The 13,561-nt window shown below is 35.0% G+C and overlaps 1 protein-coding gene across 7 annotated transcripts in view; it reads left to right on the top strand.

Moving 5' to 3' along the window:
• Positions 1 to 13,561, top strand: part of LOC105223796 (CUGBP Elav-like family member 1) — a 202,682-nt gene that overhangs the window by 90,966 nt on the left and 98,155 nt on the right. For 2 of the 7 annotated variants that reach the window (XM_029549250.2, XM_029549251.2), the window contains exon 1: positions 824 to 1,965. The exons of the other annotated variants lie outside the window; for them this stretch is intronic. The gene's annotated coding sequence lies outside the window, so the exon portion shown is untranslated. Of the gene's footprint in view, positions 1 to 823; positions 1,966 to 13,561 lie in introns of those variants that run through there. 7 annotated transcript variants of the gene reach the window in all.

Here is a 13,561-nt window from a genome sequence, read left to right as displayed (position 1 = left end):
TAGCATATTCATACTTATATTTTAATAAACACAATGACGTATATATACATATGTATGTATATGTAATCATCTGTGTGTTAACTCTTCACTACACACTCCCACAACAAGCAGCTGATCGAAGAGTCAAGTTTACAAAATTTAAGAGAGACAATGTGAGAGCATACTTTATTTGCATAAAGAGCATGCAGATGAAGTTGCCACATAATTCGAAAGTCAAACCTTTTTAACTGAGAAATTGGCTAAGAGCATTATCGGAAGTGGTTAAAAAAATTAAATTTATTGAAATAGTAGCTTGCGATTTTTAATTGAAAGTACAAAAAATCACATCAATATAATTAATAAAGGAAAATGGAAGATGTTAGAATTATTTTTTGTATGTATATTTACTACTTTTACATATAATAAGCAAATAAGCTGTCTTCTTTGCATCATTTCTGTGCTCGCGTCTGCTCTTTTGTCAAAGAAATTTATTTGTAAAAGCAAGAAGACAAGAGAGTATGCGGATACTTCATTAAAGTGATATGGCTGCTATTTTCCGCTAACCGATGCAATTGACTTGAATTGCTTGACCCACCTAGCTCAAATACCATGGCCGTTAGAGGCCGCCGAAGGTTGAAAAAAAAAAAAATTTTTTTTGTACACTATTGCCACGCCCCTGGTGGGGGAGGTTGATAGTTTTCCTGAAAGCTCCAAGTGTCCTCCAAAGTTCTGAAGAAAATAAAAGTAAGAAATCGCCGCCTCAACATTAGATAAGTACAGGGGCATATGCAGCGAAGTATACCACCAAAGTAAGTCTAAGATTCTGCAGAATCTCTGAAATAACCATAATAAAGATAATGATTTCCCAAAAGGGATCAGAACTTGTGAAAATTCGAAATATATGGTTATGAGGTCAAAAAATCGACTTCGAGGCAGTCGATGACTTCAAAAGTGAGTCTCAGTTTTAACAAGAAAATTCATCATGTAAACATCACAATCTCTCAGACAATCTTAATAATGATCGTGAATTCACGAAAGACCTCATAAAGAACGGTTATGGTTCAGACATCCAAAAGAAAATTACAATATCACAAAATAACCTCTTTGAAGTATATTTTTCTACGACTTAAAATTGTCAAACACCCTGAAAGTGTTCAGTATTTTTTAACTCTGGCAACAGAAATAGAGAGTACTATTTAGTTGAAATTATAGCCATGTGATAGTGATGGTTCCCGCAATGCAAAAATAACTAAGTTAGTCCACACTTTATACCTAACATTTAAGTATTTTCACTCTAAAGCATTTTGGTATGTATTAACCGTTATTACTGCCATCAAAAACTATTAATTACAATATTTTTGCCATCTGGCAACCACCACACAACATTCATGTGATCAACCTGCGACAGTATTCGTATGCGCTCTCGCTCTCTTCGTGCACTGTTCATTGATCAATTACGGCGAGCGGCATTGCCAGAGCGCAGCAAAACAGCGCCATACGTAGTCGTTAACGTTGCGCTCCAGCGACATCAATCAAGCAACGACAGCGCCAAAACAAAGTAAATAACAAACGCCGACAATACAAAAGCCAACAACCACCGGCATAAGTGAATACCAGTGGGGAATATTTGTATAACACGTACTTACATACATATATATACAATATGTATATTCCATATATACATTGGTATATATGTATGTTTGTATGTCTGTTTGTCGTTAGGCAAGCTTGTATGGTCGTATGGATATTGCAGGTTTCTACGTTCGATCGGTTTCGATGCGCAATCGATGTAAGTGCGCCATCAGTGACGGTACTTGACGGCGGTACGTTATAGATTTCAATTCGAATTCGTGTCGGATGTGCTGTTCTACAGTTTGCTGCATTGTTTTTGTAACGCGTTGCGCTCTGTTTTTATTAGAAGTGCGGATGCGTTCAGCGTTTGATTGAATTAAGCGCATAGCAAAGTTCGAATTCTCAACGAAAAGTGTTGGTTTACTTAAATTAATTTTTAATTTATTTTGAAAATAATTTTCAATTTATTGTGCAATATTGCGGCAGTGTGTTGTGGCAATAGTAATGCAACAATGTTGCTGTGACATATTTATGTGCAAGTTGTTGTGTCGCACTCGTGATGAACGCGCTGCGCCCGCGTACTTTGCGTTGTCGTGTGTCTAATTTTTTGCTGAAGTTTTTGTGCGACTTTCTGTAGAAAAAAAATACAACAATTGGTGCATACAATGAGCTAACTAACGCTGTGTATATAATTCTCATCATTATCTGTGGAGTTTTGTCAATGGCGTAGGCGAAGCGACTGCTCAAATAATTGGCTTTTTTGCGTTATTTTGTTTGTGTTGTTGTTGTTTTGGGGTTTTATCCAAAATTTGCATATAATTATTATTTTTTTCTTTAACGAACATACATATGTACATATATGAAATTTTTTATTATTTTTCTTTTAAACAATTTTTCGGTGACCTTGGTGGTAATAATTCTTTTTGAACATTTTTTTCGTTTTAAATTTTTTTCTTAAATTTTATTTCATATATTTTTGTTTAGTTTTTTAAATATTTTAATTTCGTGTTTTACTTTTTTTATGATTTTTCTAGTTTTAATTTTTTAAATTCTTATTTTTTTGATAATTAAACTTTTCCTTTTATTTTTTTTATTTTAATTTAATGTGTTGATAACTCTTTCTGAATATTTTTTTTTCATTTTAAATTGTTTTCTTAAGATTTTTTATATTATTGTTTAGTATTTTAATTATTTTAATTTCTTTTCCTATAATTTTTTAACCATTTTATAGTATTTTTCAAATTTCAATTTTTTAATTATTAATTTTTTTTGGTAATTAATTTTTTTTTTAATTTTTTATTATTAATATGTTTTTTACAAAATGTTTGCATTTTTTTGATAATTTTTAAAATTGTGTTTAAATTTTTTCATAAACTTTTTTTATTTTTTAATTATTTTTCGATTGTGTCGTTGCGGTTTTGTGGTTTTATCCAATTTTACATATGTACATACATACATACATATATTAAATATTTTTTAATCAATTTTAATTTTTGTATATAATTTTTTTTTATTTTTTCCGAGCTTGCCGCTAATGATTATTTTTAAAATTTTTCTAATTATTTTAATTATGTATTTTATTTCATTTAAAATATTTTTTTTTAATTTTGTTAAAAAATTTTGTTTAGTATTTTAATTTCTTTTTTAATTTTTTTATAATTTTTAAATATTTTAATAATTTCCAAATCTTTATTTTTTGAATTACTATTTTATATTTTTTTAATTATCTGTTATTTTTTTAAATTTTAGTTTTTTTATTTTTAAATTTTTTAATTTTTTTTAATTTTTTTTTTTTTTTTATTTTAATATTTTTTAATATTTTTAACTTTTTTTAATATAAATTTTTTTTATATATATTTTTTTTATTATTTTAGTATATTTATTAATTTAATTTTTTTATAATTTACATTTTTAATTTTTTTAATTTGTTTAATTTTTTAATTTTTGAAATTTTACTTTTTATAACTTTTTAAATATTTTTATTTTTTATTATTTAAATATTTATTTTTAAATTTTTTGTTATTTTATTAATATTTTCTTTTTTAATTTTCTTATTTATTTTTGTTTAATATTTTTATTATTTTAATTTCTATTTTTTTTAAATTTTTTTTATAACATATAATTTTTTTTAGCCATTTTCAAATTTTAGTTTTTTTAATTTTTCTTAGTCATTTTTTTTTTTAATATTTAGTTTTGTTATTATTAATTTTTTCTAATTTGTTTTTATTTTTATATTGAAAAAATAAATATTTTTTTTAAATTTTTCAAAATATTTTTCGATTACTTCCTTGTCTAGTGCTTGTTCTAATAAATATCTATTAATATCTAAATCAACGAATATACATACATATATGTATATACAATTGTGTGTACTCCATGCATGTCAGCGACAAACTTTGCGCTTCAATGCACAGTTTGTCCATGATAAACTACAAAATAGTAGAAAACAATAAGCTAAATGAACTTTTTTCGATTGGCAACTCAATTAAAAGCAATTTTATATCGAATCGATTCATCGATCGAAAGCAAAAGCGTGAACAACAGCAACAAAAGCACAGCATCAGCGCCAATAAAAATGCCAGCAAACACACAAATATACCTAAATGCATACCTACACTGGCACACAAACAAATTTCTACACATACTTATATGCATATGTGTACATGTATATGTTTAGCTGTGTGTGCAAGCATACCTCAGCGATGACTCTTGAAAAATGCGAATTGACGAAATGCGAATATCCACTTTAAGTGGCCATCGATGATAGCTTATTTGTATGTATGTATGTATGTTTTTAAGCAGATATTTTATGGCAGCGATGCTCACAATGCCGTTGCTGACACTGAAGCTCACTTGCTGCTGCTGCTGCTGATTCACTGCGTTGTGCCAACCGGCGCTAGTTAAACATTGAACTACCCAGCGTCGCATCTACGGTGACGCTCTAGTGTAACACACATACATATCTAGAAATATTTGCGCATATTTTTCAATATAGTAACTAATCTAGTTTTTTTAACAGCGCCAAGGCATATAAACCGGTGGACTGTGTTGGCATGTGATATGCCTAATTTATGCACGGCACTGTGCATACATTAACCCGCCGGTGATAATTTCGCATGCTATCTACCTACACACACACTCACATGTATACACGTATAAGTGATATTAGCATTTTTTTCCCCCAAAGGAGCACAAAACAGTAGGAGCTTCGCGCTGTGTAGCGCGCAAGTGCGTTGTATCGAACTAGACAATATGGAAATTGAAGTGACACTTTAAATGCACATTGAAATGAGCACGGCAATGTGACTTGGGTATTCACGGCGCGTTCGCGGCCACAAATCTATTGTTTTGCGTACAGCGGTAATTGTGCTCATCAACACACAAGCTATGTGCATGTGTATGTGTTAAATACCTGTGTACTACATTTATATAAGTACCTTTGAGCTTTGTTTGCCAGCGTTCTAGAAGCGATTTGGTATGCTAATTACGACTTTTCCACTTGCATATGTAGATTCAGATATTTGTATGTATGTATTTAGGTGTATATCAATATATATGTATGCAAAGCACGAACAAATGCAAAGCGTATTAAAAGTTCGGAGAAAATTCCAAATGCACATGTACTTATCAATATATTATATATGTGTGTATGGCAGTTTATTTACCTTATATAGCTGTATACATATATATAGTGGCGAGCAATACCATCAACATGTCTAATGAAATATTATATTCTTATAACTTTTTTCTACTGGCAGTATCGCAAACATTCAAACAACGAACTAAAGATAATACTTAAATTTTTTTTTAAAACTGGCCTACTTTATACGAAAATATATCATAGATTTCAATTATAAATCAGTTTAATAGTTTCGCACCACTGCATAAGTATGTAATGAATTCCGCACCAACATCAATACCACCGCCTTTTTAAAGTGCTGTTCTAGTCTGAAAACAATTCCGCCTGTCAACGATCTGCCTTCAGCACTTACCTTGTATGGAGGAAGGTTTCCATGTCTGTTTAGATATCGCATAGCTTCTCTGCTTTTACTTCTGGAAGATATAAGTCATCCACTCTGGTGTCTTTTGGCAGGATCCGCCGAACCACATTCTTGATCACTGCTTATAGCCCCTTAATGTCGCTAAGTAGACCAAGGGACTCCTTAATTTAGGAAAATCAGCTTTTGTCGATATATTTCTTCAGTATTTCCAGCCTTTGTTTCCTCTCCAGTAGCGAGATCCAATAGAAGGATTGCAGTATCGCAACTTCTCCTCAATTTTCATAGGGAGCGAGGGTATATCTGAGAGCCAGACATGTGCTTAAAGGAATAGTAGTAGATCCACTTAGCCACCGCCTCTAGTCTAGCTGCCTCCCGATGGATTCCAATCGTTCTTCAGCATACTTTATCAGCTTGTGGAGGCCATGGTGTCATCCGACACTCTTGCACCTGGAAGGTGGCACGGGTCTTCAGCTGACCACCTTCTTACAGACTGACATATAACGTCAGATTTCACTCATCAATGGGAAAACCAAATACCCCGAATTCGGCGGAGCCTGATAGCTTAATGTTGCTGCCGCTCCTGTACGTTGCCTATTGTCGAGGGAGGTTTCCCCCTTAACATTCGATCCCACCCGATTTTCATCCCCTCCATTCAATACTCTCCTAGCCCTTTTAAATGTGCTAGCATGCTGTTCAGCTTTTTGTCCAACATCGTGATACTCTTTGATCTTTGCTGCTAAGCCACAATCAGATTTCTGCTTTTTGGCTGTCGTCACGATATTTCTTCTGGAATCCTTAGCAATTGCTGAGACACCCGGACCCACAGGATCCTAACAGAGGTTCCCCTACTGGTACTGACGATTCCGCCTCACGTGGTCATCCAGCTTTCATTACCTCTTGGTGGGTTTCTACCAACTCCCAACACATTGCCGCCCATTTCGGGGGTTACCCAAGTTCTTATATTGCCTTTACCAGAGGACGGTTCCGTTTCTCTGGTAATGTTCGTCCGGCCGAAGCCTTCGTCTGCTTTCGATGAGGTCCATTCTTACTTATTTCTTGCGTCCTACTTCATTTTTCGTGCTAATTTTAGTTTCCATACTTTAAGGGTCCCCACTCAAAGCCGCTATATACCCACCGGAGAAGTAGTCACCTTTCGTGGACTTAAGGTTGTCTCAGCGTGAAGGCCCAAGCGAGGGTTGACACACGCCCATATGATGCAGTGCATTCAGGGTCAACTGCGCAGTTTGCACCTTTTGCATCAACTTAGTGATGACGAGAGGGAAACGTACTTTGAGGTATGCCGGGATTTTAACGGGACAGCAACATCCTTTGGCATTAACCGACCATCCATTTCTGTAGAGTATCATCCCTATATACTAAGGTGGCAGCATTAAACCAGAATTCTTACCATCCAACCAAGCTTATAAATGTCATTCTAAGAATTTGTCATCTTGGTCAGAGTTTGATGGTCCGTTGGTGTTCAACAAGGCTACGAAGACCGCGGCTCATTTAGCGTGGAAGCAACGCGCAGAGGCGAATTTGCTTTACATTCCATGTGTTCTCTGCTTTTATTGATTTTTTATAAACTTATTAAACTGCATATTTTTTCGATTAAAAAAAGGCCAGTCTTTTCCACAAGTCCGCCATTTTGAGAACGAAATATTTAAATCAAAAGATGTTTTTACTTTATTGGCAAGTCTTACGCAGACTAAGTTCCCACTTTTTTTCTTTTTTCCCGTATATTATAAGTTCCGAGAAACATCTTCGAACTAGAGGCTCTCCGGAAAAGAAAATATTTCGAATATTTGCCCAACTTTTGTCATTTTGCTTTCATATGTAATGAAATTTTTAGTCTTTATTCAAATATAAATTTAATCAAGTATAAAAGAAGCAGAAATTTAATTCTTATTTTCCATTTCAAGCATAAATTGTGGCAGTTATGCCTTTTATTCGGGGCTCTAGACACGCTTTACCCCTCGACAAGACGACAACCTCTAAAATAATAATACACAAACAATAAATAAATTCAAATTCTACTTAACGTTCATTTGCACACCTTGCGACCTCGACTTACGAGTCAACAGTCAATCACTTAATATTCCAACGTCGCCGCCGTTGTGGCAGTTCAATCGTACGAACGAAGCATCAATTTGCTAATGCATGTAACTCGTTTGAAGCCTCGCATACTCGCGAGCTCTCCCCCGACACACCGCGCGCTCAGTGTCTGCTATTTGAAAATAAATGAAGTGAAATGGCATGAAATGAAATAAAAACTGAGAAAATATCGTATCAAAAATCCGCTGAAGTCAAAAACATCATCAATTTCAGCGTCAAATAATTGCGTTGCTACTCGAAATACACACACGCACACACATACATACATACAATGTACAACAACAAGCATACAGCTGCTTAAATATGTAAAAATCGCAACAACGCAAAAAACTCGCCTCAAATGTTTGTTATTTTCTTATAAATTCATTTGATTTCATCTTTTTCTTTTAACACAACGTCGGAGCATCGAGAGTAGCGCGTCAGCAATCGCCAAACCTGTTTGCAACTCGATCAGCTGTTTCTGTTTTTGTTTTGATTCACAGCGGCGCTGGAATGCGCACAGCATCACCAGTTGCAGCGCGGCGAGTTGTGCTACAAACACACATACACAAATATACATATATGTATACGTAAACACACACACACAAGCATCTACTTATATACTCTTGTAGCGCCTAAATGCCAATTTTGTTGTTCATTGTTTGTTGTTGTTGCTGCTACTGCCGCCTCGTTGCAGCTCATTTGCGCTCTCGCTTCCTAATCAAAGTGCATTTTGCATCAAAAACGCAAAAACAAAAACTGGAAGACAAGTTGGAAAAACAATTTGTAACACCAGCCGCTTGCAGTAGGGGAGCCGAGCTGTGTCAATTGCATTGCAGCAACAATAGGTGGCAATTATAATGCGCCAGCTCGAATTTCGCTCGGCGCAAAGTTAGCGATATGTATGCGTTGAAATCAATCATCTGGCGGAAAATTAGTACGTTTATGACAGAGATACGTCGGACTACGCCAATGACATGCGATCTCTCGGGCACGAACGGGCTTAAATGTACGAGCTGAGGCTTAGCTGTACATACGAGTGTCAGTTGGCCGATTGCCTAGTTATGTAACATGTCCATGATTGCTGTAACAAAGCTGATTGATGGAGAGCATTTCTATATGTGTCAAGCATAATAGTCTTGACTGTTTCCTTTTGTAAAACTTTCATTCCAGTCCTCACTAGTGAATATTCAATACTCTTTCCAGAAACTCGGCTTTTTATAGATATTCTGATAACCAATTCTTTTAATATTTCACCCTTTAACTAAACCCTATTTGTCATAGAAATTTATCGTAGTGGCAAGTTTCGTTGCAGAAACCCGAACTAATTTGATTTTTGTCAGCATAACTTGGTTGGTGATTATTTGCTTTCCCGCGCCAGCTAAGCGTCGAGCCATTTTTTAAAGTCAAGGCTGGCTCATTACTTTTATATTAACCGAAATTCTTAAAACTCGATTCCGGTTTAATAAATTGGTATTTAATATTGGCATACAAAAATCGTTGTGATTTACGTGAGTACCTGCCGTCGACGGCCTAACATCACGATGCTTTAGAAACACACTGTTGATCAGCGCCAAATAATAAATGCTTTTTGCACATATTTTTTGGTTTCAATCGGTCAGGTGGAAGGGACACCTTTTCCACCTTGGTCGGGTACGAGGCCGATCTAAAACCTCTGAGGTGTTGTGGCTCCGGCCGCAGTGCGACTCTTCAGTGAATTCAATTTTTCAATTCTACCTGCCTTTGGGTTTAAAGCACAGCCACCACGAATCTCCCCAAAGGCCAAAACCAATGAGCAGATTGGAGCGAACTCAAAGGGCTAACTGTTCCCCGACCAGACTTAAGTTTCGCTGAGACCTTATGCTACGACCAGTTGAGCACTCAACAAACTCAACGAATGAGTTTGAACTTTAAATGTATTTTCATTAGAAATGTTTTTTCATTCATAGTCTATACTACTATTTCATGTTGAATATTATAGCACTATTTCTGACAGAGTATGCAGGAGTACCTTACCGACGGCAAATTCTACCCTCTGCCCGCTGGGGAACTAACATAGTAATAAAGTATTTGGAAAAATATATGACCAGCTCGTTCTCTCGACAGCCGGGTTTAAGTAACCGAGATGTACTCGGATTTTTATCCAGCCAAGAACTATCAACTCAATACCATGCCTCAATATTACTTCAAGAACGTTTTCTGTCGCTACAACAACAACAGTCACCTCGATCTAGTTAAAAAACTCGACAAAGCGACCGAGAAAAAGGTAGCCATATGGAATTAAGCATAATGGTTTCATTCCCCAGTAGATAAGATTTAATCAGTGGTTCTGTGATCGACAATTCCAAAGGTGATATCTACATATTTATCCTTATAGCACCGTCGGATCAAAGGGTGGAATAGGAACAGGACAAGCTTCTTCTGTGGTAATCCATACACAAAAGCTAGCTTGCAACTGAATGATTACAATTCAGTCTTCAGGCCGCAATTGTGCGCATAACAGAAGGTGCCAAATGGGCTTCGGCTCTAACCAGCCAGTCCATAAAAAACTAAGCAACAATTATTACTACCAGTAGCGTCCAATGCTAAGTCACTCTGCGTTAAGTTATGCAAGTAATAACTAAACTCTCAATAGCTAACCAGGCAAATATCATCAGAGTACTCAGTCATTTAGGAATATAAGAAAATGAAAAGGTCGACGAACTGGCACGCCCAGGGGAGCTGGAAACACAATTCTCCTAAGCTTCCCTAGACACTTTAGCTTCCTCAAGGGTTGTTAGAAGTAATAGATACTAAAAGAATACCTCAGTTCTTGGAAAACTAGGATACAGGGATAACAAAAAGTTACTTTTGGGTAATATTGATGATATATAGGCTTTTAGCTGCTACTTTTCAAAAGATAACTTAGTAATATTATATGAGTCATCGCAGATTTCACTTTCAAATTCGGTTTAATGCAGAGTTATATTTCTTGGCTCCCAATGGGATGGAAAAACAAGTTTCTAAGCAAATCCACTGATTTGGGACATTTTCAACCAACCAAGCAATAATAAAAATTAGATTCATTAAAAATTTATATTTCGAAATCTTCCATTTGTTTCATTTATATCAAGCAAAAATAGTTCTTCTTTATGATAAATAAGTCTTAAGTTCAAGTTAATAGGAACAACGCTCCCTTAAAAGCCACAAACATAAAAAACTCTGCCCTCGATAGCAGTTCCATTTCCGACCCATTCGATGAGTAATTCCGCTATATGCAGCATATCAATCAGAGCGAATGACGTCAATGAAACGTTATTTTGAATGTAAATGTAGCTCAGGCTATTTATACCGTACAACTTTTCAACTGCTAAACTCTCCAATTATTCAATAAATGCCTACAGATTGAAAATTTACTGGTTATGTTTGTGCGCTGCTCTCTAGATTATGCCATTATGATGTCTTTATACCAGTTGATGGTTCGATTGAGCTCGATATAAAGGCTTTTTCAATAAGTAAGAGATTACATGACTATATTCTAAAGGGAGTACTTATCGTCTAATTCCAAGCATTTTAAATATTTTTTCATAAGTCAGTTAAATATACAGGTCTCGAATTACGCTGACCTCCCTTAACGATACCCGTCTATCAATCTTTATTTAAAAGTAGATCGTGCATTGACTCTTTCTAGTTAAGAAAAATAATGCAAAACGGGAAATCGGACGCCCATTTTTCACTGCACCACAAATGCAAGCGAGTGAAGCTGTGGAAGCCACAGAGCTATGTGATATTGCTGTACATATATGACGCAGTTTAGTGGCACAGTTACTATACATATGTATATATAAACCTCTGTTCCACAATGCATATTTTTTCCAATTGATTGCGGACAAATTTTCTATGAAAACAGAATGTTGAAGTGTGTATTTCATTAAAAATCTAATTAAAACAAACCATATGCCTTGTAGTCGTCCATGAGGTACATGCGATTAAAATCGCATTCCAAATGGCGGTCATAAACGAAATCAATGAGCCCTGCAAAATGTGTAATATGAGTTTGGCAGTGGCTTCACAGCGCACACACTATAATGCGGTGTGTTGGGGGGAATGAAATGCTACGCTAGTAATATTCAGTTCCATACACACTGTGTGTGTGCCTTTGTTAGCGCGCACAGAACCGGCGCATATTCATTCAGATTGCTGACGTAGTTGCGATGCTTGAATCTGGCGTCTTTGCCACTTGGCCCCACAAAGCGGGCGCGCACATTTCGATAATTGAAAATAATAATTAAAATTCTGATTGAGAAGCACTTGTGACTAGGTCGTTTCAGTCAGCAATGCCGGTCACAAGCATATGCGCATAGATAGATCAGAGATACGCGGATATATATTCATTCATATGTATGTATATATATATGTGTGTGTGGGTACTTCAGTCATGTTAAACACTTCGCGCATGCCCAACAAATAGCGGCTGCCATGCACTAATTTGTGCGATTTGCTAGCGCTGATGGTGGCTTCGCTTCTGTGGAATGTCGATATAGAGCCGGTATTAAATTAATAAATTTCCCAAGTCCTATATTTCCTACAGGGCACACACATGATTTACAGATACCATTTATGATTTCTCCATATCTCCCAAAACAGCGTAAATCAAATTTAAATTATTAATGTGACTTCTCGTCGATGTGCTCTGAATATTTTTAAGCTGTTATCGGCGCTCTATTAATCAATACTGTATTTTTTAATTGATTTTTCGGTTTGAGCTGTCATCATTGGGGTGTGTCATTTCTCTTTACTCCACAGCATTTTGTTGCATTTGCATTGTTCATCCCCTTTTTTGACAAATTATATGCATCGTCACATCATTTTTGGATATCAGTTGTTTTGACTCTTACTTGAAGTCGTGTTCTGCATTTCAATTTAAGAAATATTTGTGGGCGTACTTAATACATTTTATGATAGGCGATTCATAATCGAGTTATATATGGAAGCTTTTCCATTTGCAATATAATCGTAATGTGTTTAAATTATTTTCGAAACTCGATTCTAAAGTAGGCAACATTGAAGGATTAAAAATACTGTATTAAAAAAATTCAATCAGAGTTATATATTCAGCCTACCATGAAATATAGATTCGTGAAAAAGTGAGATATAAAGCCATCAGCGCTTTATGTCTACCTTTTCTAGCTCAACGAAGTAATACTGTCTCTTTCATCACCTCTACTGGGAGAACTGATAAAATATTGCATAGGAAATTTTGAAATTCTTGGGAGCTTATGATACCTCCCTCTCATTTTGAAGTCACTCAATCTTCACAGCACAAAATTTGAACTTGAAATTGAAGAATTATATAAATTATGATCGTTTACTGATAAACAACTCAAATTTTGTATGTACTAGATTTATATACAAGTATATAAATGCGATTATACATATACACTTCAATGCATATGGCTATATAGATATAAAGAAATTCTACTCTTATTTAAACAAGTGTTTTCATTTATTACGGTTCGTTGCTGTTGACATGCATGATCACGTGGTTTATACATATGTACATACATATAAGTATTAAACGAATCCCAAGAAGAAAATTAACTGTGGTGCTCTCTTGGAAGTGTATCATGAGATAAAAAATATGCAAATCTCTGCTAGATTCACAAAAGCTTAGAGATATGCGAATCAGACAACAACTGGTATAAATCCGATAGAACAGCTGTCAAGTACGCTTAACCTTGTTAAAAACGAATATCACAAATTACTGGTATAAAGTATAATATATAGAGATTTATACTCAGTTAAAAATTGTCTTCAATATTCTTAAATTTAGAGTGGCGAAACAAATAAGAAACTGGTATAAATGTAATTAAATTATAAAAAAAATTTCTAGAAAAGCATATCAAACAGGAAACTGGTATAAATGTAGTGAACTC

Source organism: Bactrocera dorsalis, chromosome 1 (genome assembly GCF_023373825.1).
Source record: "Bactrocera dorsalis isolate Fly_Bdor chromosome 1, ASM2337382v1, whole genome shotgun sequence".
NCBI classification, from domain to species: domain Eukaryota; kingdom Metazoa; phylum Arthropoda; class Insecta; order Diptera; family Tephritidae; genus Bactrocera; species Bactrocera dorsalis.
The sequence above is the reverse complement of the archived record's forward strand: the minus strand, read 5'-3'. Positions and strand labels throughout refer to the sequence as shown.